This window comes from Penaeus japonicus, unplaced genomic scaffold, assembly GCF_977035675.1.
Source record: "Penaeus japonicus unplaced genomic scaffold, GWHDUDI00000001_assembly GWHDUDI00000013, whole genome shotgun sequence".
NCBI classification, from domain to species: Eukaryota; Metazoa; Arthropoda; class Malacostraca; order Decapoda; family Penaeidae; genus Penaeus; species Penaeus japonicus.
In genome coordinates this window covers 25,356,676-25,361,675 of record NW_028234415.1, presented here as the reverse complement: position 1 = coordinate 25,361,675, position 5,000 = coordinate 25,356,676, and the positions used below count along the sequence as shown (strand labels likewise).

Genomic DNA, 5,000 nt, shown 5'->3' with positions numbered 1-5,000 from the left:
ACACGTCATCTACATTACAATAGCCACCATTATGTAGCTAGCCATCACAACACTCACTCAGGTGTGGACCACGAGATCATTTTTCACACGTCTGGGCTGTGGTGGGTGACAAGGATGGGCACGGTGGTGTTGGCGCTAGAAGTGTTGCTGGTGGTGGTGATAGTGAGGGATGATGCTGGCAGTGTTGGATGGTGGCAGAGCCGAGTGTGATAATGGTCTTGGAGCGAGCGCTCGCGGTGTTGGTGAGGATTGAGTTTGTGGGTTTGTTGGTTTGAGCGGTGATGCTGGGTGATGGTGAGGTGGTGGATGTTATGATAATTTACGTGGTGCTTGCGGTTCAACTGATGAAGTGGGTTGCCGTGTTTCGAATATTTGATGTGTACGATCATCTGTTTTCTTTTTCTGTGTTATTTTTCTAAATGGTAGCATACATCTATATTACTTGGCCTATTACTTGTTGGTACAATCAGGTAGAAAGATAAAGAATTCGAAATGGATATCATGCAAGACATGATGATAAAAGATACACTATAGACAAGAGCCGAATAAGTGTTCCCGAATTAAGATATTGTTGATGATGACTGTGATGAGGATTAGTGCTTCTTTAATGGATACGGATACATTTTTTCTCTGATAGTTGCTACAGTATATATACTAAAGCGATAATGAGAACCCAATGCTACAGCCATAATATCAAAAGAGAAACTATTAATGGGTGGAGAAATGGTCTCAGTATTCGGATTTTACAGTAATTTATGTGGTTACAGGGCTGATAATAATGAGTATTGAGATGATACACTTCTTTCGCAATTATGAAGATGAAATTCGTTTCGGAAGTCTATTGGATATGAATTTCCAAAGATAATTATTTCGATGCGTGATAATTATACCGGAGGTACAGAGAACCATATCAATTAAATTGCCCCATCATGAGGATCCTAATTTTTACCTCGATAACCCTCGCGCATTTTGAGCACCTGGATCCGTTTGACACGAGACATACAAGTCTCCTCGTACAAGTGTACACATGTCCATGGCGTGCCCAGCGTCGATTAATCTATCTGGGACTGTAATCACCGGACAGCAATCTTTATGCTAGAGGTTTTGGATAGATTTCCAGTGAGGGGAGACACGATCTCACGCTACTTTCACTTCCCTGAAGGGAGAAACGACCGGCGCTGACGGGTCTGAACATCTGCGCTCTCTCTCTCTCTCTCTCTCTCTCTCTCTCTCTCTCTCTCTCTCTCTCTCTCTCTCTCTCTCTCTCTCTCTCTCTCTCTCTCTCTCTCCCTCTCTCCCCTCTCTCTCTCTCTCTTTCTTTCTCTCTCTCTCTCTCTCTCTTCTCTTCTCTCTCTCTCTCTCCCTCTTCTCTCCTCTCTCTCTCTCTCTCTCTCTCTCTCTCTCTCTCTCTCTCTCTCTCTCTCTCTCTCTCTCTCTCTCTCTCTCTCTCTCTCTCTCTCTCTCTCTCTCCCTCTATCTCACTATCTCTCTCCATCTCTTTTTCTTTTTACCTCTCTCTATCTCTTTCTTTCTTTCTCTTCCTCACTCTTTCTATAAGTAGCCCACGACTTATACACGTTTGTAAATAAGTATTTGCATTTAATTTTTTAAGTTTACACATATGACGTGTAGACAGATGTTATTACAGGAAATCAACGATATATACATGCAAGATTATATCTACACACACACACACACACACGCGCGCTAGCGCGCGCGCACACATATAAATATAAATATATATGTATATATATATACACACACATATATACACTTTACAATGCATTCATTCACTTATATATGCGATCATGCGTGTAAACACACACACACACACATACACGCGTTCAAAAGATTCATGAGCGAATATGACCATGACAGATTTGATTCGTCACGTCATGACCTCCTGTTCCCAGATATGACGAGCGGGGGGGGGGGGGGCTAGACACTGCAAGCAAGAGGAGTCGAAGGCGCTCGTACGAACACGAGCGGCATAATTTAGTGTTTGTGCATGATGTGTGACTCCCAATAATTCAATGCAAGACAGATTGTGTTCGGGGTCGGTTGAATACTAGGTTTTGTCTTTTCATTCTTTGCTTTTTGTGTTCCGGATAATATGATATGGTTTATGATTTCTCTAACCCTGACCACATACCAAAGTTGCTATGTAGCTTCAATTTCTTGGGTTAATCCTTTATGAGCTTCTCTCATTACTGGTTTATGTTCTATAGTCAAAGTATTTTTTTTCTAACTACATATATAGTACCAATGGCCAATGACCTTGAACTTTCTCTGTCATTATCTCTTTTATCAATCTGTTTCATCGTATGACATGTTCCCCATCGTAGTAATAGGTATGAACGCACTGATCACGGTCGTAAGCATTATTGTCTCTGTATTAACGTCTTATTGTCCCACTTAGTGTACTCTGATAGCCGTCTTTCTCTTGATCATTGTCATGGATACGATTATTATTTTTTTTATGGCACGGCGCAACTCTTGTTGTCTTTTTATAAAAGGATCCTAATAAAATTATGAATCAGTCTAGACATATCGTCTTTTCTCCTTTTTTGTATATCTTATCTCTGTAATATTAAGGAGTTTATCTTAAGCAGGGATTATTTTCCATAAGATAAAAGATACTACAAACTATCTCTTAAGTATCCCGTAACCAATAATGCGCTTCATAAACTAATGTGATCAGCATAACTTGGCAAGTATCCCCTAAAGATGAACCATTACGGGGGCGTTCTGAAACACCGGAGATACGTGGCAAGATACAGATGCTTCGAAGCTAATCTCAAAAATCAACAACCCTGCCGAAAGGTCAACTTTCCTTCTTATACATCACATGGCAGTAAATCATCATATATAAATATTTTATACACAGCCTTCCGGTAAATTAAAACTAACGGTGCATAAATATCCTATAAAATCTGAATATTTAACCCACATCCTCTCTCGGAGGTCCTCGTCGCCGGCCACCCTCAGCCTCAACACCGACCTCCTCTGACAAGACCCACAACGCCGCTCTGTTAGAAACTTTTCCAACCGTACACCACATGAACATGGTTGCCACAAAAACCCTGCTGGTCGCCTTGACTAACGATATGTGAACATAGGGCGGAGTCTACCTATCGTGGGCAGGTAGAAAATGAAGAAGGAGGAGCAAGATGACAGCCGCAGATGATGTAATGGCGGCTGGTCTTTGTTCTCTCGGGGGAGTGGCGGGAAAACGGGCCCAGCCAACGTTCGAATGCATGTGTGCTGGCTGCGACCATGTCTTTTCATTCAGTTTAGTGCTGTGATTTATCACTCGCAAACCTTGTGAACCTTCATGCAAATGGCAGATGTAGCAGTAAGAGTACGGGCGAGTGCATCGACTCGTGCTTTACGTATTAAGCAAATACAACTACGGGGCAAAAGGCGCACGATGCGTCGAGGGTAGAATGCAGGTGTTAGGATGAGGGACAGGTCTTGTTGAGAGCACCTGATGGATATCACTGCGACTACCCGAGCCAGAAACGACGTATATGATAAAGACTCACCACTGAAGAGGTCTGACGTCAGTCCTTATCGTAAGACTTGTTTTTAAACTAAGATGCTTTAGCAAGTTATTAAGTCCGAAAGTTAACGATGATGTTGAAAAAAGAAGCTCCTCTTCCGTTTGTACAAGAAAGTCTACCATTATAAGTACACTTTTTTTTTAGATCTAGTTATCTGAGCAAGTTTTACCTGAATTTGCTGTATCAGTGTTTCTAGTTTAACAAAAAGAAAAAAAAAGAAAAATAAATAAATGAAAAAAGGTGAACCACTGTCTCCTGTATTTGTGCAATATCACAAGTCCATATCTAACCGAACTTTCCCTACTTCTACAATAGGCCTACTGTATATACATAACTGTTGGTTGTTACTAATCTTGACTTATACAATATAGACCTATAGACAAGAAAGGTGTGTTAGAATACTTGTCTACAAACATTGCACTTACGCATAAATGTACACTTGCTTCCATGATCCCAGATTCAACCCTTATTCAAATTATTCATGGCATACAGTCTTTTGGTCATTTTCACTTTCTTTCAACACCCATACTCACATCACAATGTGAATATCCCCCTCATGACCATACATACTAAAATGAGAGTTGAATTATCTACGAAGGTTCTTAACATCGATCGAAAATATTGAGCTGCCAATAGTCTTGCCGTGAAATGTAATGGAAAACTATAGTTGTATGTCATGGTAGTTCCTATGGGTCCATGCCTGAACCTCAGTTTCTCTCTCTCTCTCTCTCTCTCTCTCTCTCTCTCTCTCTCTCTCTCTCTCTCTCTCTCTCTCTCTCTCTCTCTCTCTCTCTCTCTCTCTCTCTTTCTTTCTTTCTTTCTTCGCCAAGGGAGGATTCATAATTTCATCTCCGTTCTCTTTTGTGAGGTTTACGGATAATAAAAAGGTAAAATATGAGATGACTGTTATCCGATAATAAAGCTCTGGATGAGATATGCAAAGAATATTTCAGAGGCACCGTGTTTGCTCAAGGATTCTTGAAAGCACTGTGTATGTGTCTGTGTTTGTGTGCGTTTCAGCGGGTGTTTGCGCACGTGTGCTTGCGTATGTTTGTGTGCTTGTCTGAGTAAGGTTGCACATGAGCGTCTTTATGAAAAGTTTTGGATTATATATTGTATGAATGTCACAAAAGAGTGTTTCAGCATTGGCATTGGAAATCTTACAGATATAAGATCAGCACAGTAAAAAAAATATATGTAATAGTGACGATAGTAATAATAATGATGTTGGTGATAATGATAACATTGATGATTATGACGATAATGATAATAATGATTATAATGATGGTGACTTTAGTTATGATAATGATAACAAATAATAGTAATGATAGTAATAATGATAATAATAATGCTGATAAGTATTATAATCATGCTTATGAAAATAATGATGATGATAAAAAATTAATGATTAATAATAATGACAGTGATTATCTACCA

General features: G+C 39.9%; 1 protein-coding gene across 1 annotated transcript in view; it reads right to left on the bottom strand.

The window, feature by feature from the left end:
- The window catches only part of LOC122255216 (uncharacterized), a 19,165-nt gene that overhangs the window by 2,276 nt on the left and 11,889 nt on the right, over window positions 1–5,000 (bottom strand). The gene's annotated exons all lie outside the window — the stretch shown is intronic.